The sequence below is a fragment of the Notolepis coatsorum genome (genome assembly GCF_963971535.1).
Source record: "Notolepis coatsorum genome assembly, chromosome: 1".
NCBI classification, from domain to species: Eukaryota; Metazoa; Chordata; class Actinopteri; order Aulopiformes; family Paralepididae; genus Notolepis; species Notolepis coatsorum.
Genome location: NC_140165.1, coordinates 49,200,662 through 49,226,947, shown reverse-complemented (window position 1 = coordinate 49,226,947; position 26,286 = coordinate 49,200,662).

The following is a 26,286-nucleotide window of genomic DNA, read 5'->3' as shown; positions in this document are numbered from 1 at the left end:
TGCTCTGTAATAGTCCGGATGCTACGCAGTTTGTTTTATTTCATTTGTATATATACAGCAGAAATGGCGTTTGATATAACGGCGCCAACGTTTAGCCTATTATCTAGCTCCCCAGAAAAAAGACAAGACGAAAAGTGCGATAAACCTTATATTCACGATGCTATAAAATGACAACCAACCGATGGATTTTTATTTTCTTTAAGCCATTATGAAGGCACGGTTTATGCACTCAAGTGACAATGAGAATGGACAGATAGCAATACTAAATTATATATATAGCTCTTAGAAAGTACATCGGTTTGTAAACAAACCTCTGTCCTCTGGCCTATAAATCGGCGCAAGACTGTGGTCGCCAAAGTGTTACAAGGCATACTGGGACCCGAGGGTGCAGTACTGGCCAGATCCTGCTAGGTGGCAGTATCGAGAGTGCAGTAAACCCTGTTCCAGACCGCGTGTTACGTTTAAACCGCTCCGGGCGGAGAATCTTAGTACAGGGAAGCCTAGGGGTTCACTCGATCACATTGAATCATGTCCGGGACACTCGATGCATGTGTTGTGTCTGATTATGTCGTGGACCAGATGGCGATCAAACAATTGGAATATTCTTTTTGGAATAGCCCCGATCAGAGGTAAGGACTATCTGACGTCAATTCCAGCTTGATCCTGCAATGATTTCGTACCGATCATGGCTGATCAGCGTCTGTGGTGTTCATAACGAATGCCGTTACTGGCAATCAAAGTAGTTACAGTAAAATAGTTACTGTCAAAGTACCATAGTATTGTATCCATAGCTATAATATAGAATATAGATATAGCTCTACAAACAAGGTGACGCACTCCTATCTTTAAACGTGGCCTAGCTAGAACATGATGAGGAAAATCCCCGGCGCTGAATGAGTTAACGTTACTGATGTGTAACTATGTGGAAAGTACAGCTAGCTAATGTTAGCTAGATTGCCAGCTAATGAATGTTGCCTGAATGTCAACAATATTTATACTAGCTAGCTATGTAGCTATGCTAATGTTATCAATCTATTATAGTTCACTGACATAGCTAGAGTTAGCTACCTTCGTAGTAAACAATTATTTAATTTGACAGCAATGCAAAGGTTGCAAAGGCAATGCTTAATGTTTTATCTGGCTAAATAAAGGTAAAATAAAAAGGGGTGGAAAACAGCCAACTTGGCTAGATTTGGTAATGGATAAATGACATAAGAGCTATCGTTAGTCGACCGAAATCAATTGGCAACATATCACTGGTACTACTTGTTGTGTTCTGCATGGTTAGCATTATTGTTAATACTAGGTTATTACCACCGCCACCGTGTCCAGTGTCCAGTGTGAAGCGAGCATGATGTTGATGTTCTTGGAGGATGGAATAAAGATGGAGGAATAACCACACAGCCTACTGACTCCTGCATGCTTATTATAATTACTAATACTAGTAATAGTCCAAGTGTGGACACTACAAATTGGCGACGATGTCGGTGTCGGTACCCGCGCCGGCTCCATTCCAGCCTGCAATACCATTTGCTACTTGGAAAAGGATCTTTGAGAATTACCTGAGGGTGATTAATGCTACGGGGGATGCATGGCCGGATGCGAGGAGATTGGCGATACTGCTACACTGTCTTGGAAGTGAGGGTCAGAGACTGTTTTACACGCTACCAGAAGTAGGCACTACTTACGCGCACGCAATGACGGCTCTCGACCGGCAATTTTCCCCTAAAGTGAACACGGTGACAGCGCGCCATAGATTCAGACAGCGCGCGCAGAGACCGGATGAAAGTGTGACGCAATATATTTCTGCATTACGTGAACTAGCCGCGACATGCCAGTTCGGGGGGATGGAATCCGAGATGATACGTGATCAGCTGATCGAACGTGCCACCCTCACTGTGATTAAGGACAGGCTTCTGCTGGAGGAGAATTTGACACTTACAACAGCTATTACACTAGCATGCCAGTTCGAGTCTGCTGTTCAGAGCTCTGCCCTATTGAGCGGGGCGCAGTCACAATGGGTGCAGCCTACTGCTCAAGGGACTCCGGTCCAGGCAATCATGGGGACACAGCGCCGCCGCCTGGGGAAAGCAGGCAACTACAGGGCTGGAGTGGGGAGCTCAGGGACTGCTTCTACTGACACAACTGCATCGGGGCAGCAGCGCCGCTGTTTCCGGTGTGACTCCTCAAGCCACCTTGCAAACTCTCTTACGTGTCCAGCTGTGAAATCAACTTGCAATACATGTGGTAAAACGGGACATTTTTCCAGAGTCTGTAAATCCAATACTAATGATGTGAGTGAGGTAACTGTGCCCGAGTTGACCATTTGTAATATGGGATCTGACAGTAGGTCTGCTGACAAAATATTCTGTACTGTAGATATTGAGGCACCTCCTGGATGCAAATGTAGTGTTGATCTACTAGTAGATACAGGTTCGAGTGTGTCAATTTTGCCAGAAGCGCTATGTCAGAAATACTTCACCGATTGCAAGTTAACTGAGCCTAGGATTAGGTTAGTTACTTACTCGAGAGAGCCCCTGCCAGTGATAGGCTGTCTCACAGCTGCTGTCTCCCGTGATGGAGTGTCTGTCCCTGCAATGATCTACATTGTCAAAAGTGGATCCCCGTTGTTAGGAATGGACTTGGTTAGGTCGCTGGACTGTCATATTGTAGGGGGTTCAGTGCTTTCTAAGAATGTCCAAGTGCAGGAGACACAGGCTGCTCCCACTACAGCTGACCCAGTGGGATGTGTTAAGGGGTCCTTCCATAAAGTGGAAATTGATGACAGAGTGAAGGCAGTGCAGCAGAAGCTGCGTAGATTACCATTGAGTGTGCGTGATGAAGTCTCAGCTGAAATACAGAAGCTGCTGCAGGCAGGGGTGATAGAGAAAGTGGATGCATCACCCTGGGTATCGCCCCTTGTAGTCGGCCGAAAGAAGTTAGGGGGCATCCGCTTGTGTGTAGACTTGAGGGAGCCCAATAAGGCAGTTATAATGGATAGCTATCCCCTGCCACATATGGAGGAATTGTTTAATGAGATGCGAGGGGCTACAGTGTTTTCACAGTGTGATCTTGCTTCAGCATACCACCAGTTACCGCTACACCCAGACAGTAGAAACCTGACTGCGTTCATTTCACACAAGGGACTGTTTAGGTACACTAGAGTTCCCTTTGGACTTGCCTCTGCGCCAAGCGCATTTCAGAAGATGATGAAGACCATCCTGGAGGGACAACCAGGCTGCCAGAACTACTTGGACGACAGTGGTTTATGGCAAGGACAAGGCAGAACATAATGCCAACCTGCGAGGTGTCCTACGCCGCCTGAACGACGTCCGCCTCCAGTTGAACATGCAGAAGTGTGTCTTCAGCCAGCCCAGGCTCCCGTTCCTAGGGCACGTGATCTCCAAAGACGGGCTCCGGCCGGACCCTGTTTCTGCCCTGAGCGACGCACCCGCCCCACAGGATATGACTGCCCTGCGCTCTCTCCTAGGTCTGGCTGGTTGGTTTAGTAAGTTCATTCCTAACTATGCCGCCATTGTTGAGCCTCTCAGGGAGCTCCTGAGGACTGGGCCGGATGCTGTATTCACATGGACTGAAGCTGCTGAGAAGAGTTTCACCACTCTGAAGACGACCCTGGCGAGTAGCCAAGCTCTGGCATTTTTTTATCCTGCTCTGCCTACATTTGTGTCCACTGATGCGTCGGACTATGGACTTGGGGCAGTGTTGACACAGCTGCAACCTGACAATGCGGAGCGCCCGGTCGCGTTTGCTTCCCGCACTCTCTCGCCGGCTGAGAGGAAGTATTCCACAGTCGAAAAGGAAGCCTTGGCTTGTGTGTGGGCGGTTGAGAGGTGGAGGACGTACCTGTGGGGTCGGCGGTTTACCCCGGTCACCGACCACCAAGCGCTGACAACTCTCCTCGCCACAAGAGGAATGAACAGAGCGGGCATGAGGATAGCCCGCTGGTCCTCTCGACTGCTCACCTACCAGTACGACGTGAAATACCGCCCGGGGAAGATTAACTTCATAGCGGACTGCTTGTCGAGGCTACCTGTACCAATGTGAGATGGAGCCAGAGCCGGAGATGATCGTGGAGTTGTCACCTGCATTAGGTGCGCTGCCGCTGTCTGAGTTGAGTGCTGCATGTGAGGCGTGCCCAGAATTGAGGGCTCTACGTGCACAGATTGCGCGGCGTTGGCCTAGAGCTAGGAAGGCTGTTACACCTGGGCTTGCAGCCTACTTCCCCATTCAAGATGAACTTTCAGTGGAGAATGCATACGTCATGCGGGGAAGTCGCTTGGTTGTGCCCTGCTCCCTGCGGCCCAGACTGATCCATTTGGCTCACGAGAGCCACCAGGGGATTGTCCGCACCAAGCAACGGCTACGTGAGTTGTACTGGTGGCCGTCAATGAACAATGAAGTGAGTAATATCATAAAGTCATGTGTTGCTTGCCAGAACAGTGATAAAACTGCCAGGACCCGCCCTGCTACGCTGCAGCCGGTTGAGATGCCAGACGCGCCCTTCCAAAAGGTTGCCATAGACATTATGGGCCCGTTCGAAAGAGGTACACACGACTGTCGTTTTGCTATAACAATGGTCGATTACTTTTCCAAGTGGCCGGAGGTGGCATTTACGTCTCAGGTGACCACAGATAACGTGATTTCGTTTCTCACTACTGTATTTTCCAGAATAGGGAATCCTACTACCCTTGTCAGTGACAATGGGCCCCAGTTTTGTTCATCCTCTTTCGCGCTATTCCTCGAGGAGCGAGGCATTAAACATGTCAGGTCTAGTGTCTATTATCCTCGTGCAAACGGCGCCGTTGAACGCGTGAACCGCTGCATTAAGTAATGCATTCAGGGCGCAGAGAAGCGGCAGCTGCCATGGAAACGAGAGGTGACCTCCTTCCTACACAACTACAGAGCTACACCACACGCGACTACAGGCGTCTCGCCATTCGAGCTACTCCGAGGAAGGAAGATGCGGACCAAATTGACCATCCTGCCACCCCAGAAGTTGGAAGCGCATGAGGAAGTCCGTGAGAGAGAGACAGACAGCTATGAAAATCTATGCCGACGCCAAGAGGGGAGCGGAGAGACCGCGGTTCAAGTGTGGAGATAGGGTCCGCGTTCGCAAGCCGATGCACGTGCACAAGGCTGATGCACGTTTCACAGACCCGCTGTCCGTCCAGAAACAGATAGGGCCTAGCACTTACATCCTGAGTGACGGAAAGAAGTGGAATGCCTCCCACCTGACCCTTTATCCAGAAAACGCAATGTGGCCAGCAGACGTTGGGCAAGAGCCACCAGTCGTCAGAGAACCGGATCCAGGGAGACAGACACAGGATAGAAACCCCCCGGTATGGTTTAAGGATTATGTAGTGCACGGTTCAGGAGGGCAGGCCTAGGGACAGAGACCAGTAGGTCTGCCAGGCGACAGTGTAGAGTAGACTGTCAATTTACGTTTTTGATTTTGGTTTGATTCAATTGGTTGAGACGTTCCCATTCCCATCTGCTGTGAGTAGAGTACTAACCTTATGAGAAAAAGGGAGATGTTGTGTTCTGCATGGTTAGCATTATTGTTAATACTAGGTTATTACCACCGCCACTGTTAGGCGGCACAATAGGCACAAGAGGCTATAGGCAAGAACTAGGAAGTGTGTCCAGTGTGGATGTACGCGAGTGAACATGATGTTGATGTTCTTGGAGGATGGAATAAAGACGGAGGAATAACCACACAGCCTACTGACTCCTGCGTGCTTATTATAATTACTAATACTAGTAATAGTCCAAGTGTGGACACTACACTACTAGCTAGCTAGCTGGCTAACTAGCTAATGTTAGCTAGCTCCTGTCAAAACTAACAGTTTGGTACGACAGTTGTTATTTATATTTGACATTAGCTATTTATGGGTGGAATATTCTGATTCTAGCTCACTAGATCAGTCACATTAACACATTCTGTGCCACGCAGTTTGCCCATCTTATACCACTCTCTGCCAGTGCTGTAAGCCTATGGAGTCGCTCACCTTCTTTGCAGGGCTATAACCTTTTAAATACTATAGCTATATCAACATTACTATGGCCCATTCAACATCGGGTATCTATCATTCCGGATGTGGGAACGTTATATTTTTCCATTCATACATTGTCGTGTTAGTATCGTCGTGAATATAAGTATGTCTTTGGAGTGTATAGCAGTTATTCCTAGAACGTGAGTTATAGGCCCAGACGCATATTACACATAATCGATTGCCGTTTCGTTCCTATACACGCTATATTAAAAAATTCAAATGCATAATATGCTCGTTATCAGTTACAAAGTAACGCGTTACAGAAACGAAGTTACTTTTTGCCGCAACTAGTACTCTAACGCATTACTTTTGAAATTCAGTAACGCTACTTACGTTACTGAATGGTTCGTCACTGCATTATTTGCGTTATATACGGCGTAGATTGATAGCGAGCGGTAGTGATTATTATTATTATCCTCATATCCTCAAATCCACTCGCCACCCGCGTAGAATGATACGAGGCGAGTCTGGCTACTGGCCAATCAGAAATGCGCAAACCAGAAATGCGGCTACGGAAAGAAATAGACCCTCTCTATTGTAAACAAAACAAACGCTCGCTATGAATCTACATAAAAAGAACGCAGTAACAAACTAACAAACCATTTAGCAACTACTTGGAGAGATAATTAATATACAACATGGAAACGAGATAAAGAACATGTTTGAGGCGCTGCTGGAGTCAACTGGACTAACGTAACGTTACTACATCTCGACCACCGCAGACTTTGGTGAGTGCAATGTGTTCACTGAAACTCAAGTTGATCAACGGATTTTGACTGTACGAAATCTGCCAGGGAATCTCATAATACTAATCAAACAATATAAATATAGTCCTTTCATGCACAATTGATATCCTAACTATTCTAACGTTGCAATGCTTTGATTGATATCTTAAACAACGTTGCAACTTGCAAGATGGTGAATGAATGAATGAATGAAAACTTTATTTAACAGATTGCAGAATGGGTACAATACAGTACGGCTCAATACATACAATTGTTAAGGGGATGCAGACCTGAGAAAGACGTTTGTCTTGTTTCCATCAGGGTCCCCCATTTTCAATTCATATAGACATTTATGACATACACAACATACATGACATTTATGGCATAGGGACATATAGGTATTTAGTACTGATACATTTGTGACATAAACGGTATTCAAATATACAGTACTGTTACCCCTAGCTTTGGGTAGGGCGTTCCACATTGTTGTGGCATAATTGCGAAACGTGTTTAGTCCCTTGTTTGAGCCGAATCTGGGTTTAACATGATTTGTTGAGCTTCCTCTGGTGTAGTGGTTGTGGTATTCACTGACCTTTGGGAAGTATTTTGACATGTACATGGGTACCCCGGTCGTATAGTGTATCTTGTAGACCAGGCCCATTGCAAGTTGCTGTACTCTGTCGTCTACTCTAAGCCATCCTAGGTTGTCAAAGTGGGCAGGGGTGAGGTGGGTTCTGGGGTTCAGGTCAAGTAGTAGTCTGACCAGTTTGTTTTGTGATGTTTGTAATTTTGTTTTAAGCGCCTTTGAGGTGCTTTGGTACCATGAGGTGCACGCATAGTCGTAGTACCCTTGAATTATAATGGTTATAATGAAACGCTCCGGCGACATCAAGGCTGTTCCTTCAACCGGCGCACTTCTTATTATATCGACTCGGGACAACATTTGTTTGTGTCAGATTTGTGTTTGTATCTAGACCACATTGCTTAGCAGAGTTCGGTGATGTGAATGGAAACTGTCAAGTTGATCAACCGATTTTGAGTACTATCTGGGGCATGGGACTCGGGAGCAATCTTTTTTTTTTTTAAATAACTAAATAGTTACTTTTCACAGTAACTCATTACTTTTGGGTGTAAGTAACTAGTACAGTAACGAAGTTACTTTGAAATGAAGTAACTAGTAAAGTAACTGAGTTATTATTTTTCAGTAACTAGCACAACACTGCTCGTTATACATTATGCTCCATCATGCGTGAAGGAAAGGGGGGGGGGGTCGTTTATGATTCCTTGATTGTCAGTAACGGCTTTCCTTAGTACAACATACGTTGAGCAGATGGATTGCAATGAAATAAATGGACAATCGAGCTGGAATTAACGTTAGATTCCTCTTACCTGTGGCCGATGCGTCTGGAGAAAAATTATTCCAATTATTTGATGTCGATCTGCTAGATCCATTTTCTGTTTGTATGACGCAATAAACTCCAAAAGCATATTGATTCTTGCGTCTCAAAAGCGATCAAATGCACTGTTGAGTGTTTGTCTTGATCAACATAACAAGATATCTCTGCCTGAGGATTTTCCCCGATGCACAGCATTGTCTGTTGTGACTGGAATTGTGCTTCCTGGCCTCTCCAACTTCCACTCTGACACTGCCTCCTTCAGCTCCTCAGCCAGGTGTGTGCTTGTGTGTTGTTCATAAATAGGGCGAGTTTTCAGAACGTGGCTTTGTATGTTCCACTCGGGGGTGATGTAGTGTGACGTTACTGTTAAGTAGCTCTCGGTAGCTCGGGATGTCCACCCATCGGTAGTGAGAGCGATAGCAGATGCCGTCGATAAGTCGTGGACAACTGTAGCGTGTGCTTGTTTATACAGAGCTGGTATGACTTGCTGGCTGAAATACGGATGAGAGGGAACTAGGTAGCGGGGCTCTATTACTTTTAACATGTGCTTAAACCCTGTGTTCTCGACAACGGAGTATGGTCGCAGATCTGCTGCTATAAAAACACCTATGGTGTTTGTTATTGCTTTGGCCCGGTCTGAATTAATAGCGAGATGCTGCTTGAATGCCACGGGGAGCTGGGTTTACACTAGGGTCTGTTTCTTCCTTGTACCAGTGATATTCACATTCGGGTGATGCCGTTTCAAATGCGTGATAAAGTTCGAGGTACTGCCAGCGACATACCCGATCTCAGTTGAACAATGCCGGCACGTAGCTTTAGTGCGATCCACCTGTCTTTGTCCATTATTGTCGTTAACTGGGAATCCGAAATGTTCCCAAACGGGAGACTTGAATGTTGTGGGAGCATCTTCTAGCACTGGCTTGTCAGTTATTATTGCACTCGCCATACTAAGGCTAATGCTATTGTTCAGCTTGGCTGCGTGTGATCAACAAACAACATCCGGTTAGTTGTGCACGTTATATTAGGGCCGGGGGGATGTAAGTTCTGCAAAAAAAGGTTCCGTACTGTTGCAATCGTTCGGTGCACAGCGCGTACTGTACCGGAGGACCACATTGATGCGGTACAGTACGTATTCGCGTACCGTTACACCCCTAGTGTCAAGGAATAGTTATAGTTTAGGTGCCTCAAAAGAAAGAGAGCGCTATATCACTGAGAGAAGAGAGAAAGATGAGAGAGAGGCGAGGTGCAAAGATGTAAAGATTAAGCGAGTAGATTATGTGTTATTACAGGAGAGTGTGTGTATGTGTAACTGTGTGTAAGGGAAGGCGAATTGCAGGCCGAGGGGTGAGTGTGTATTATTAATGGGAAAATGCTAGTGTGTGTGTGTGTGAGTGGTAGAGCAAGTGTGTGTGTTTGTGTGTGTGTGTGTGTTATTAATGGGAGAATGCTAGTGTGTGTGTGTGTGTGTGAGGACTAGGTCAAAGAAAGAAACTCCTTAATTGGGCTTAAATGTAAGAGAGAGAGAGAGAGTGGGGATGAGGAAAATGGGGGAAAGGATTTACCTGTGAAATTGGGTTCAATTCCAATAGTCTGCTGTCATTGTCAGTTGTTTTATTGTCCACATTGGTATCTAGGGACATCTGTGGATCTCAGGGAATGTAATCAGTTCGACTCGCGTAATATAGACACTGGTGCTGGTCACAAGTTAAGTTGCTATAACGTTAATATACAGTAAGTGTAACTTAACGTTTTGTTCTCTCTGCTATTATGAAAGCAGAGCTATCGCCTGTGTGCTTCAACACCTCTCTAAGTACCTGTGATTAATGAATGAATAACACGCACAGACAGACCACACCCAGAGCAACCCCTTGCCCTGGCGTGTAGTCTTTGCCCCAGCATTGAGACACATAATATTGGACAATATAACAATAATTAACTCATTTACAAGTTGTATTAAGTTTAGCAAATAAGGGAACATAGAAAGAACATTTTAAAACAATCAAAATAGCAATATTTCGATTGACCTATTTCTGAAGTGCGCCACATATCCGCGATTTGTGATGCTTTTAACACATTGACGGCCACGGGTATTAGACGACCCCACTCTATAAGGCCAGCATATCATAATACGGTTTCATTGTGCGTAAGGCTGTTTGTAGAGCTAAATCTATACTTTATTGCTATCTGTCCATTCTCATTGTCAATTGACACTATAAACCGTCCCTTCAAAATGGCTTAAAGATTTTTTTTTCTTTCATCAATACGTTCCGATTTTATAGCGTCTTGAATATAAGCGTTATATGGGATTGGTCTGGTATATTTTCTGCAAAACGAGATACAGGCTGCTAAGCTAATAACGTTAAATCGAATGGCGTTTCGGCCCTACAGAAGCTAGAGCTAAAAATCTAAATGCATTTGATCGATATCATGTTCCACCATGAATGCATGAAAGGGGGGGGGGGGGCGGGGGACGTCGTTTCTCATTATTGATTACCAATAACGGCGTTAGCCTCAGTAGCCACATTCGCTGATCGCCTGGTTGGGTATGATAACAAGGCCTGATCAGCGTGTAATTTACGTGAAAAAGATCTTACCTGTGGCCGGTTGGACTGCAAAAAGGATTTCCCAGTTATCGATCGCCATCTGGTAGATCCATATGTCCATTGGCTGATGCTATATTCCTTTACTGCACACTGAATTCAGCTCCCAAAACGTATTCCATGCTACATGCTACACGCATAGATTCAACCTAACAGGAAAGTCCATTCAATATCCAAAAAAATAAAACACCGTTCTGCCACAGGGAACACTGCATTATCGAGACAGCGCCCCTACCAGGATCTGGCCGGTAATGCACTTTTCCGAATTCCAAGAGTAGGGTAAATCTGCAGTGCCGCTCGGTGACATTGAGTAGGTTATTAAAATGGAATAAAAGCCAAAACAACATGGTTGGCCCTCAACCGTTGGATCCGAAACACGGACATGTCCGTGGTTGGCCGGGAATGTGTTAACCTGCCGTCACAAGTTGGGTTTGACCACGCCGAGTCACATATGTGCTGTATACACTATTATGTACTATATACTATTATGCTATATTCATATTTCAAATAACATGTGTCATGTCAGTCAATTAAAACCTTTATTTATTCTCAAAAAAAACAATCGAGGTCACCCTCATTTTCAATGTCATCAAGACTTTACAGACATTTCAATGCACACATTTCTACAATATAACAATAATAAATATTAATAACTATCTATATAGGCACAATATTTCTGAAACTGGGAATACATTACCTGAGGTCCATAGATGTCCCTTGATACCAAGAACATGCAAATGGACCCTTGTAGAAGTGACGCAATCTTCCATCTACTTGGGTATGTACTTTTATGCACATTTTCAGAAAATATGGCTAGGGCTTAACACTTTGGCGACCACTGGGCTTAGTCTAATTAGTGGCTAGAGGACCGGGGAATGTAAACAGACGTGACCCTGTTTGTTGAGCTATATCTATACTTATAGTATTGCTATCTGTCCATTCTCATTGTCACTTGAGTTCATAAACCGTCCCTTCAAAATGGCTTAAAGCAGAAAAAAAATCCATCAATAGGTTGTCATTTTATAGCGCCGTGAATATAAGCTTTATCGCAGATTTCGTCTCATATATTTTCTGGAAAGCTAGTTATGGAGCTAAAGGCTACTAACGTTATATTCAACGGCATTTCCGTTTTATATTATGCTAAAGAAATAACACAAACTGCATATGATCCGGGCTCTCCCAAAGCATGTATGGATGAAAGGGGGGTGGCGGGGGACGGCGTTTAGTATTATTGATTACCAATACAGTGTCCGTGTAACTAGCCACATTCACTGATCGAATGCTTGCGTCTCACAACAATGTCTGATCCGGCTGTAATTTAGGTGAATAAGGTCTTACCGTCAGCCCGTGGGATACCCTACAGCATTTCCCCGTTATCGATCGGCATCTGGTAGATCGATATGTCCATTGGTTGATGATAAATCCCCTTATTCCATGGTGAAATCTGCGATTTGAAACGTAATCAACGGTGCATGCTGTTGGTTTGGGATCAGGGTAATATGAAACGCCATTGGAAGGTAAATATGTTTTCCCCCCATTCGCCCACATGGTATACTGCAGTGGAGCGATGGCGTCCCTAAGAGGATCTGGCCGGTATTGCATGTTCGTGATTCCACAGACGAGGGTAGATCTGCAGAGCCGGTCGGGGATCTTGATCCGGTTATTAATATGGAATAAAACAATAACAACTTGCCACGGCTATGTACGTGCCTCTGGTCCACCGAAAGCCGCATATATACGTGGCCGGTCCACCTGTACCGGTTCCGCAACTATAAGTTACTTCCGGGGTAGGCCTGATTGGCCCCGACAGGCACGTGACGCGGCAGCCTCAGGACGCGCAACGAGGCTGCTGAGAGCTGTCGCGCGGAAATAGGCTGTCTATTGCCATTCTCTAAGACAAACTCTAACCTTAACCAGCTCCTTAACAGCGCCTAAACTTAACCCTTTAACCTTAAGCAACTCCGAAACTATGCCTAACCTTAACCTTAACCTTAACCATGCCTAACCTTAACCATAAGGCATAACCAACTCCGAAAGAATATTGCCATTCTAAGACAAACTCTAACCTTAACCAGCTCCTTAACAGCGCCTAAACTTAACCTTTCTAACCATAACCAACTCCGAAACAATGCCTAACCTTAACCAACTCCGAAACAATGCTTAAAGTTAACATGCCTAAACTTAACGGCGAACGAATGCACGTTAAAAAAAAATATATAATTTGAAGGGAATCGAACTCGCCAGCAACGGACGGTAGGATCCACACCAATGCAACACTGCCAATTGAGCTATTTCTGGATAGTGAAAAAGGGCGTATTACTACATAATGCTGCCGCGGAGCGTGCCGCGCGGCAGAGAAAGTTGCGCGTCCTGAGGCTGCCGCGGGAGCGTGGCCGCGCCTGTCACGTGCGTGTCGGGGCCAATCAGGCCTACCCCGGAAGTAACTTATAGTTGCGGAACAGTAACAGGCGGCCGGTCCCCATTGTGTTAAGAGGTTAAAGGCCAACTTTCAGGTTAAACCCTACTCTGCAATTATGGGTAGTTTACATCATTGGTATCTAATTTAATTATTTATTTATTTCCATTTGACGCCGGAAATGCCACTCAGAAAGGGTTAAAAAGGTCCACGCACAAATCACATGCACAAGCAAATCTAAAAGCTTATCACACGCTAGCAGGGCCGTGACGTCACTTCAGGTGCAGGGCTCTGAGAGTCACACACAGCCAGTGGCAGGCAGAGAGCCCCGCCACCACCAGCCGAGGAGTGGCGAATGAAAATGTATCCGTTCCACCCAACACCATTGCTCCGTGATCATAGCCAGCCATCTCCAAAGCCAACCACTACCTGCAAAAGCCACAACCACGCCACCATATCTGCAACAATGCAAATCACATATCATGAAAGCCATACTAACTATGAAAACTGGACTGTATAAGAAATTCGACAAAATGCAAATAACAATTACGGAAATAAAGAAACAGATACAAGATTGCATAAGCCGCATAGAGCAGACTGAACAACGGATTTCTGACGCGGAGGACAACGTTAATAAGCTGATACCGAAGGTTGGCACTCTGGAGAACACCGTTAAAAACCTTCTCGACAAAGTGGAGGACTTGGAATGCAGGAGTCGAAGAAATAACGTCAGGTTGGTGGGGCTACCGGAAAAGGCAGAGGGCCAGGATGCAACTGCATTTTTGGAGAAATGGTTACCGGAGGCTCTGAATATTGAACCAGGGGGCTTAGTATTGGAGCGTGCTCATAGAATCGGTGCGCCACTTGACTCTCAACGCCCAAGGACCCTAATCATGAAGTTCATGAACTTCAAGGACAGAGAGAGAGTACTGAGGGCGGCTAGGACCAAGGGACGGGTCCTTTATAATAACGAGCCGGTTCGTCTTCACATAGACCTCTCTGCAGGTGTGCACAAGAGGCAGCGCGGATACGACGAGGTGCGGAAGAAGCTAAGAGACCGGGGGATCCACACGCACCGAATCATCTTTCCAGACCGGCTGCTGGTAACTCACAACGAGAGAGCCCGCACCTTTCAAACACCGGCGGAGGTGGAAAAGTTTATCCGAAGCATTTGATTTATTGAGACGGTCCCGACGTTGGAAGGCTCCGAAAGGAAAGTAACAGTCATACTGAGCCTACTGTATTCTTATAAGTGAATATATAAATGACGTTATAAAAATAGCAATTTCCACGAAATGAGGCGTGGTTGGACTATGACTGTTTAGTTTTCCTCTGATTTTTATTTGTATTCTTATTCGGACAGGACTGAGTCTAGTTCAATGGACAAAATCAGCACTGGTTTAGACTTTTCCTACAACGCATTGCAGATTCTGGGGCAGGCTACAAACATTTAACTTTTTACATTTTCCTCGTCTCCCAGCCTGCGTGCGCGCGTTCCAGGTTTGTACTAAAAGTGTTTCAGATTTGTAATAATAGTGTTTGGCGTTTAAAGTAAGCCCCTGACCTAATGGATACTATACCTACAAGTTGCAAGCATTGCGCAGTTCAAGACAACACTAGATATGTTATTTGTGATTAGTATTTAGAAAAAATGAAAGCTAGTTTGAGCTTAGGGGGAAGACAAGTTAGAGAAACTCGTTTGGCCAGTAGTGAAATGAGGGGTGAGGGGAGATGCATGGGCATCAGGTTAGTAGGGGGTGGGGGGTGGGTGTTTTTTCCTGATGTGTTTTATTATTTTTTCTTCTCTCATATGGGTGTGGCTGTCTGTGTACCTTTTCATAAGGGATATATATATATATTAATTAACTAATGTCAGAGAACTGCAAGGTGAAATTTACTTCGTGGAATTGTAGGGGCTTGAACAAAATTACAAAGGTGAAACGGGTAATGAGCAGGTTAAAATATTTGAAATCAAAAATTGTTTTTTTACAAGAAACGCATCTTTTGAATGAAGATGTTCCTAAAGTAGCAAAAAGGTGGCAGGGCCAAGTGTTATCTGCCCCCTACACCACTCATGCCAGGGGGGTTATGATACTAATTCATAAGTCTGTCCCATTACAGGTACATAATGTAGTAAGGGACACTGCAGGTAGATATATTATGGTCCAGGGTAGGTTACTGTCTGAAACGTTAACGCTGATAAATGTTTATGGTCCCAATGAAGAGGACCCTAAATTCTATGATAATTTATTTTTGACAGCCTCAACTCTTCCTGGACAATACATAATAGCTGGTGACTTTAATTGTACGTTGGACCCTTCAAAGGACAGGTCAACTGGTCTAGAAGGCACTCACAATAAGTCGAGAAAGACAATACATCATTTTATGAAGGAATTAAACTTGTTGGATATTTGGAGGCATGGCAATCCAAATGCAGTGCAGTATTCCTGCTATTCCAGCACTCATAAAACACACTCACGCATAGACTACTTTTTAGTCTCAGCACTGCTTGCCTCCAAAGTAGGTGAATGTCAGTATAGCAGTATAGTTCTTTCGGACCACGCAGCGGTATCCTTGAACTATGAAGATACTAACCTAGTGAATGACCCACCAAGATGGCGTTTTCAACCAGGATGGCTCACGGATCACACATTTATAGACTTTTTGGAGAAACAGATTGACCTGTATTTTGAATGCAACAAGTCCCAGACCTCTGCTGGCATAAGGTGGGAGGCTTTCAAGGCTTTTATTAGGGGACAAATAATCTCTTTCACTAGCTCAAAGAAAAAGGCTACAAGACTTGAAATGGAGAAATTAGATCAGGATATAAAAAAAATGGAAACGGAAATTTATCATAACAAACATACGACTACAGATGCTCATTCAAAACTACTACTGCTTAGATCACAGTACAATGAATTAGCAGCTAACAAAGCCGCTGCCGACCTAATAAGACTCAAACAGTCCTACTATGATCAGGGGGAAAAGCCTGGAAAACTTCTCGCCTGGCGCATTAAACAACAACAAGCAGAAAGATCCATCAATTGTATTGAAGCCCCAAATGGTAGAACTATAGTGGACCCAACAGAGATTAATGAGGCTTTTAGAGTCTTCTATGGGAAATTATACAGCTCTGAATGTTCTCCTAACCTGGACATGCAAACACAATTCTTAGACGACCTAGATATTCCCAAAATTTCAAAGGAGGAGAGTAGGGCTTTAGATCAAAATATAACTGGCGTTGAAATTGCTGATGCAATCGGCTGTATGCAGGCTGGAAAAGCAGCAGGCCCAGATGGCATCCCCATAGATATTTATAAGAAATTCCAAACTAAATTAATATCACCCCTCTTGGAGATGTTTCAGGAATCCTTCGAGAATGGTCTTCTCCCCACATCTATGAGAGGAGCCCTAATCACTTTACTTCCAAAACCAGGGAAACCTAATACAAAATGTGAAAATATGCGTCCAATCAGCCTCCAAAATTCGGATACCAAGATTATTAGTAAAATTATTGCAAGAAGACTGGAGGTCCTTCTACCTAGGGTGGTGGGGGAAGACCAGAATGGATTTATTCAAGGGAGACAGGGTTTTCATAACGCCCGACGTGTGCTCAATATTTTATATAACCACAAGGGGGCGACAGACACTGCCTTACTCTCACTGGATGCAGAGAAGGCCTTCGACCGTGTCGAGTGGCCTTATCTGTTTGAGGTGTTAACACGATTTGGCTTTGGAGACACATTCGTCAAATGGGTTAGATTGCTTTGTACAGGGCTTACGGCAGAAGTTCTGACGAATAGCAAGGTCTCTAAACCCTTTAAAATTAGTAGAAGTTGCCCACAAGGGAGCCCTTTATCGCCCTTACTTTTCATTCTTGCGATCGAACCATTTGCTATAGCGGTGAGGATGCACAGTGATATTCATGGGATTCGAGAAGGTCATATAGAACATAGGATAGCCCTCTTCGCCGATGATGTAATATTAATGCTAAAAAATCTACACAGGTCTATCCCAGCACTCCTAAGTCTTATTGAAACATTTGGGAAAATATCTGGCTATAAAGTGAATCACTCCAAATCATCTATAATGTTACTCAATGAAAGAGAGAGGGAGGATGGGCTTGTTTGTGCTTCTACTCTCAACTCAACAGATACATTCACGTATTTGGGAATAAAAATTGTCCCTGAGGTGAATAAGATTTCTCAGATAAACTATGACCCAATTCTGGAAGCTAGTACTTCTTCAATAGAGCGTTGGACATCCCTACCCATCTCAATTATCGGCAGGATTAATATTCTAAAAATGAATATACTCCCTAAATTTCTCTACCTATTCCAGAATATCCCTTTACCCCCCCCCTCGTCTTTGTTCACAAGAATCAAGAAACTGTTTACCAACTTTATATGGCAAAATAAACGCCCCAGATTACGTCTATCTCTACTTTACCTACCATATGACCGAGGAGGCCTGAAATGCCCAAATACCCAATGGTATTACTGGGCAGCACAACTGCGGACGATCATGTTTTACTTCTCATCGGAGAATCCCCCTGCTTGGATCCATTCAGAATCCTGCTCTGTTAAACCGAGCTTACCCTTGCACCTGTATTTGTATTCTGGAGACCGTAAATATCTGAAGAAAAATACAGACAACCCCATTATTTTAAACATGATAGATGTGTGGTTTGACGCACTCAAATATTTGAATATAAATTCGTCCCGATCCAGGTTCAGTCCTATTTGGGGCAATGCCAATTTTAAATCAGGGCAAAACGATAGTGGATTTAAAGTATGGGCTGAAAAGGGGTTAAGGAAAGTGCAAGACGTATACAGGGAGGAGGATGAAGTATTCATGTCCTTTGCGGAAATATCTACAAAATATGATATTCCGAAACATCACTTTTTTAAATATCTTCAGCTAAGGAGTTTTATATCATCTCAGAACCATTCATTGGATATACCGAACATTTCCATCTTAGAGGTAGCAGTCACTAGACACTGTTATGGTAAAGGTATAATTTCAATGCTATACGACTTATTTGTATCTGGTTCAGATGAATCATCTGAATCAAAACTGAATCAATGGAACGAAGACATAGAGGAGGAAATATCTTTAGAAGAATGGAGCGTGGCATGTAAAGAGGCACAGAGTCAGACAGTCAGTAGCAACCTAAAACTTATACAATATAAATGGCTGATGCGTACATATATAACTCCTGTTAAATTGCATAAGTTTAATGATAATATTCCAGATACTTGTATTAAGTGTAGTGAGGAAAGGGGGAATGTGTGAAAGTGAAAACCTTCTGGCAAGATGTTATTGATCTGATCGATCAAATCTTATCAAAGAAGTTGCCATTGAATCCCAAGCTTTTTATTCTTGGTTTATATCCTACCACCCCACATCTACAACGCAAAGAGTTTAGATTTATAGATATGTGCATATTACAAGCAAAACGTGTAATAGCTCTTAATTGGAAAAATGTTGATGGACCAAGAATTGGTATGTGGATTAAAGAAATGGCTTCAAATATGTCAATGGAAAATATGGTGTATATTGTTAGACGTAAACAAAACATTTTTGATAATGCCTGGGGACCATTTGTGTACTTCTTAAAGCATAATACGAATGTTGGGAACTTGCTTCAACAAGAACGGGATTAGGGGGAGTACTGTGGGACAACTCTTATCATTGTGTAAAAACGACAAGAAACACCCTTTACTTAATGTGTAAAACATTTTGGTTGTATTATTATTTATTTATGTTTATTTTTTATTTAAATCTGTATCCTTCCTATGTGAACCTGTTTTTGAAGTTAATTATTATTTTGTGGGGTGGGGTTAGGGGAGGGAGAACGGGGTGAAAATGTTTGCTGAATACTGCTCTGCTGATATACATGTTGTAATTTGCAAACTAAAACCCAATAAATATATTGTTAAAAAAAAAAAAAAAAATGCAAATCACTGTGTCGTTGTACACACTGTGCACACAGTGCCAGAAGCCAACGCAGCCCAGCCCGGCAGCCACCGTGCCAACGACATGCTCCGACGTCTAGCCTGCCAGCCGGCACGAATGCCCGATTCAAAACGGCTCTCTCCTCTCTGCACACCCCCGTCCCCACAAGTACTCTGCCAGGGAACACATGGACACGACAATAGCAGTAGTTATAAGGTGCTTGATCTTGTAACGTTAGTTAGCTCATAGCTATCGTGGTAGCCAGACTGGACGTCGGAGCATGTTGTCAGCACAACAGCCACCAAGCTAAGCTACGTTAGCTTCTAACGCTGTACACACAATATGTACAACGACACAATGATCAAACACCTTATAACTACTACTATTGTCGTGTCCATAAGCTCCCTCCACCAGCTGCGTGCGACTCTCAGAGCCCCCTGGTGCCCTGCACCTGATGTGACGACATAATTTCGATTACACGCGCACGTTATGAAACATTGTGCGCACGTGCGTGGTGATTGTGTTGGGCAGACAAAATGTTTGATAAAAACGCTAAAACTGGGTCAATTTCAATACTTTTTTTTCCCTTCATGAAAGTCACCGTTGGCCTAGTCCACATTGTTTATTGAACAAAAATACAACCTGCAAGTTGGCCTTTAACTTGTGTCCTTATCTAACCTCTACTATATTTAACTATGAATAAATAAAGTTTGAAAAACATTACAGAATTAGCCTACCGATAGGGCGGCTGGGTGGCGCAGCGGACATTGCGCTCGTCACCAACGCAAGAGACACCTGGTTTGAATCCGGCTGTCGGCGTTGCCTCCGGCTTGGGCCGGCTGTCATACTAACTCAATTGGCAGAGTTAGCGGGTGGAAGTCGATGGGTGGTAATCTGGACGTTGTGGACAGCGACTCCTACAGGTCGGTTGGGGGACGCCTGCACAGCAGAGACAGGAAATGGCGGGGGTAGTGTGAGCCTCCCACATGTTACACCTCGCCAATGAGAGTCCGCACTGGCAGGTGAAAAGATGTGACAGGCTGCCTCCTCGTGTATCGGAGGGGACACGTGATGCAAGGCTTCTATCATCCCTACAACCAGCCAGTGGGGGGCATATGCGAGCAATGTTCAAGACAGGGGAGGGGAGAATTGGCACAAGCGAAAAAATTGGGATGGGAGAAAAATAGAAAAAAAAGAGGAGAAAATAAAGTGGATAAAAAACAAAGAATTAGCCTACTGAAGGCGGCTGGGTGGCGCAGCGGACATTGCGCTCGTCACCAACGCAAGAGACACCGGTATCGAATCCGGCTGTCAGCGTTGCCTCCGGCTTGGGCCGGCCGTCATACTGACTCATTTGGCAGAGTCAGCGGGAGGAGAGTCGACGGGTGGTAGTCTGGTCGTTGTAAACAGCCACTCCTACAGGTCGGTCAGGGCGCCTGCACAGCAAAGACAGGAAAATAGCGGGGGCAGTGTGAGCCTCCTACATGTTACTCCTCGCCAATGAGAGTCCGCGCTGGCAGGTGAAAAGATGTGACTGGCTGCCTCCACATGTATCGGAGGGGACATGTGATGGGCTTCTATCCTCCCTACGACCGGCCAGTGCGGGGCACATGCGAGCAATGATCAGGACAGGGGAGGGAGAATTGGCACGAGAGGTAAAAATCACAGAAAAAAGAAAAAGTAGATACAAAAAAATAAGAATTAGCCTACTGTTACAAACGTGTGAATGTTGTTTATAATCGTGACACAAAAAGATCACCCTTTGAGACTAAATAATATATAAATAATTTAATGAGTTTCTTTGCATAGTGAAGATGGTGGGAGGGTAGGAACACCACAACCAAACAGTTTCAAACAGCGCTCCAGGGTTTCAGATCTTCTCAGTTCATCTTCAATATTTAAGATATATCATCCTTTATTTAGACTTTTCAGAGGTTCGTTTTCCCCCCTAAAACACTATGCAGTGCACCTTTAAAACAAAGTTATACAGAATGGTGCTTACGTATCATGCATGTATATTAATGTCCCATTGTCAACTTAGGGTTCAACTTGAAGTTCATAGTTAGTAGTTACAGTAAGACCTTTGTGCGTGAACAAGTCTCTCCCAGACAGCCGGGACTCAAACAGACTTGTGATGAGATCGAGCAAAAACGTACTGGAGCCGCTTCATTGGTTTCACAATGTGTTTTTGGTGTTGGTATTACTGGTAGATATGTTTCAGTAAGACCTTTAATTTCATAGATAACCCCCACACAACACACACGTCACACACACCTTTTTAAAACATAGTTCATATTGCCCCAAATGCCACTTACACCCCCTGGCTCCAAGTCTTTGTACTATGATTGGAGTGGAGTGGAGTGGAGTGGAGTGGAGTGGAGTGGAGTGGAGTGGAGTGGAGTGTGTGTGTGTGTGTGTGTGTGTGTGTGTGTGTGTGTGTGTGTGTGAGTGAGTGAGTGAGTGATGTACAGTATGCCATTGTCATTCTGAAGTGATATTATCAAGATAGTGTGAAATTATTCATCACGTCGGCTCAATAAATTGTAAAATAATCACATATAAATGGTCAAATAATTCACTCAAATTGACTCGTATATCATAATCAATATCCAAATTGTCAAGGTTATCAATAATATCCAATAATGAAAGGTAGAAACTTCTTTCAGAAGGTTTATTCAAAAAGGGAATCAAGCAAATAGTTACAATAGATATATTGGTCACTATAGGGTTGGATTACAACATTATTAGAACACACTCTCTGGTGCTGTTGTGTGGAATTCCCTGTGCGTACACATCAGAATACAGGGCCAACACAGTAAATAACAGTTGATTGTACACACTTGTTTAATAAGTAATTTACAATAGATATAATTATAGACAGATATATAGATGGATAGATATGGTAGATGTATACTTTTATGGATATTCTTATATTAGCAAAAAAACTGCCAATATCTGACAATATGCTGTGTTCAGACTGCAGGCAAAAGTGGCTGTGACTCTGATCTGTCTTTTTTTTCCACAATAACTCACATGGAATCTGATCTTTTCAATCCTGATTTGGGCCACTTTCATAATGTGGTCCTAAATCAAATCAGATTTTTTTGCAACGTGACCTCAATCATGTCAGAATTCATGCGTCACTTGAATACAAGCATAGAAGTGAATACAAACATGGAAGACGGCTGTTATGGAGGTGCTCAGTGGAGGGACAGTGAACCTTTTTACCTAGTAATTGGGGTGTAGTAATTGGGGTGATGAGTCTGTACAAGCAAAACTTTGGTTGCATCATAACGGTGTTTGAAAGCACATTGAAAGAAGAAACGGCTCTCATTCACCTCCTCCTCGCCCCCATTATCATCTGCTCACAAATTAGCTGGCCTCCACTGCGCATCAACTTGTAAATTAGACGATAAACTGTGACTTCACACTGGAATCGTATATTGTTCACATTTTAAAAAGATTATAATAATAAATGCATACCAAAAAATCAGAATTGACCACTAAGGATTGCAGTGTGAACGTAACGAGTGCTCAATCCTCTTCAGGGGTTATATTGTGGACTGTTTTCTCAGAGTTTCATCTTATATTTCATCCACTTTTAGCCTTCAATGGCTTGTGACATCAGCATTAGAACAATCTGTATGCAATATTCTAATCCCCAGTACAAGGTTGAACAAGCTTTGTGAAGATATGTCTAAAGGAAATGAGATGCATGTATTTTGGAGGTCAGGATCAATGGTTTATATTTGGTATTGCATATTGCAAATTGCAGAAAACTAACAAACAAACTAAAAAACAAACAAACATAGGCAAAATGATTCTCTACATTATTATGTATGTCCAAACAAATTGGTACAGGCCAAATGGCATTTCAAATATGTTTGACTGTCATGTCATTAAGACCCATTAGAGCTCTCTCTCCCTCTTTCTTTCTGCCTCACCATCTCTCTCTCTCTCTCTCTCTCTCTCTCTCTCTCTCTCTCTCTCTCTCTCTCTCTGCACCCCTCGCTCTATGCAATTTGCATTTTATTGGTTTCATCATGCTGTCATTTGTGTGGGCCAGATTCTGACTGTGTGTCTCTATTGCTAGGCGGCCAGTCAATGAGTCATGACATCACAATGACTGTGTGACATGCTGTCATTGAATTACACCTCCAGACCACCACCACCACCATCATCATCATCATCATCATCATCATCATCACCACCACCAGCATCATCATCACCATCACCATCATCATCATCACCACCAGCATCACCATCGTCACCACCATCACCATCATCACCACCACCACCATCATCATCACCACCACCACCATCATCACCACCATCACCATCATCACCACCACCATCATCATCACCACCACCATCATCACCACCATCACCATCATCACCACCACCACCATCATAACCACCACCACCATCATCATCATCATCACCATCATCATCATTATCATCACCGCCATCATCACCATCATCACCATCATCATCAGCATCATCATCGTCATCACCACCACCATCATCACCACCACCATCATCATCACTACCACCATCACCACCACCACCATCATCATCATCATCACCACCACCATCATCATCACCATCATCACCACCACCACCATCATCATCACCACCATCATCACTACCACCATCATCACCACCACCACCATCATCATCATCACCACCACCATCATCATCACCACTACCATCCCTTTGCATCTCCCACCATTACCACCACCATCATCATCATAACCACCACCACCATCACCATCATCACCACCATCATCACCACCACCACCATCATCACCACCATCACCACCACCATCATCATCATAACCACCATCACCACCATCATCATCATCATCACCATCATCATCACTACCACCATCACCACCACCATCATCAACATAACCACCATCACCACCAGCATCACCATCATCATCACCACCATCATCACCACTACCATCCCTTTGCATCTCCCACCATTACCACCACCAGCATCATCATAACCACCACCATCATCATCACCACCATCATCACCACTACCACTCCTTTGCATCTCCCAGTAAAACAGGTCCATTGTGTCTCGTTGCAGAGTCAGAAGGGCCCCTACACTTGACAGGCAATTCACATACCCAACAACAGTCCAGAGAAAAATAAATAGAGAGAGAGCGAAAGAGAGATATTGAGAGTGAGAGAGGGAGATAAAGAGAGAGACAGCAAGATAGAGAGAGATAGAGGGATCAAGCGAGAGAGATAGATGAAAAAGAGTTATTGAGAGTGAAGGAGAGAGAGAGAGCAAGAGAGAGTGAGAAAGAAAGAGAGGGACCAAGAGAGAGGGAGCGAGAGAGAGGGAGAGACAAATATATATGAGAGAGATCATTTTTCCCATCTTCTTTTTCTTTCTTTTCTTTCTTTCTTTATCTATCTGTTTTTTTTAACAAGGGAGTGTGAGAAGGCAATCATCACGGTAGTTTCAGGCGGATAAAAGACAATCTGGAAGAGAGAGAGGAAGCGCTGTCACTGGCATGTTTATAGAATAGTCTGCCAGAGACACCAGTGGAGGGAGGGAGGGAGAGAGAAAAAGAGAGAGAGGGATGGGGGAGATATAGAGGAGGAGGGTGGAGAGAGGGAGGAGGAGGGGGGAAAGGGAGAGAGAGGAGAGAGAGAGGAAGCACTGTCGCTGGCATGTTTATAGAATAGTCTGCCAGAGACACCAGTGGAGGGAGGGAGAGAGAGAGAGGGGATGGGGGATATATAGAGGAGGAGGGGGGAGAGAGGGAGATAGAGAGGAGGATGGGGAGAGAGGGAGATAGAGAGGAGGATGGGGGATAGAGGGAGAGAGAGGGGGAGGGAGAGAGGAGGAGGGGGAGAGAGGGATAGATAGAGGAGCAGCGGGGGATAGAGGGAGAGAGAGAGGAGGGGGGAGAGGGAGAGGAAGCGCTGTCGCTGGCATGTTAATAGAATAGTCTGCCAGAGACACCAGTAGAGGGAGGGAGAGAGAGAGAGAGGAGGAGGGGGGGGGAGAGAGAGAAGGGGAGGGGGATAGAGGGAGGAGGAGGGGGGAGAGAGAGGAGGGGGGGCAGATGAGGAGGGTGGGGAGAGAGATATGAGAATGGGGGAGAGATGGATATAGAGAGCAGTAGGGGGGAGATAGGGAGATATAGAGGAGGGGGGAGAGGGAGAGAGGATGAGGGGAGAGAGGGAAAGATAGAGGAGGAGGAGGGAGAGAGGGAGAGAGGATGAGGGTAGAGCCATATGAAATCCGCGTTCACGGAATCGCGGACGGAATCGCGGAATTAACCAATAAAAAATGGAATCAACTGCAAAACGTGGAATATTGCAGAATTTGGCCTAATCTGGACTGAAATTTCGTTTTTGGGTGGAACGTTTGGTGCACACACGACCGGGGAGGCGGGGACTCTACAGCGTGTTACACACAACACAGCCGCGGTGCTCAAGCGTCTGGCTGCTTCAGTGTTAACATCGTCAAGAAGCTAAACTATTCCACAATAAGCCCTCAATTCAGAGCAGAACAGTATCCTAATGACTTTTATGCCTCCGGTGATAAGGTGTTTAGCTAATTCTGTCAACGTTTCGTGGACTGGACCCGCAAAAACACTTGCGACACTATTGTGATTAAATAGCTATAACGTTAGGACGTTTAGCTTCTAGCTAAATCTAGTGCACCCATCCATTTGTTTAATGCAAACGATTGTCATTATACACTGCCCTTTATAAACTAAATACACTTAAATAGCTATGTAACGTTATAGGACTATCTATGGAAATGATAGCTTCTAGAAGTTCTAGCTAAATCTGGTGCACCCATCCATTTGTTTAATGCAAACGATTGTCATTATACACTGCCCTTTATAATCTAAATAAACTTAAATAGCTATGAAACGTTACAGTACATAGGACTATAGATGGAAATGATAGCTTCTTGCTAAATCTAGTGCACCCATCCATTTGTTTAATGCAAACGATTGCCATTATACACTGTCCTTTATAAACGAAATAAACTAAACTAAAGGTGCCTAAATTATGCATTACTATATTTCATCACAATATAATAGATATAGCTAGGTTACTGACATTGTCATTGTGATA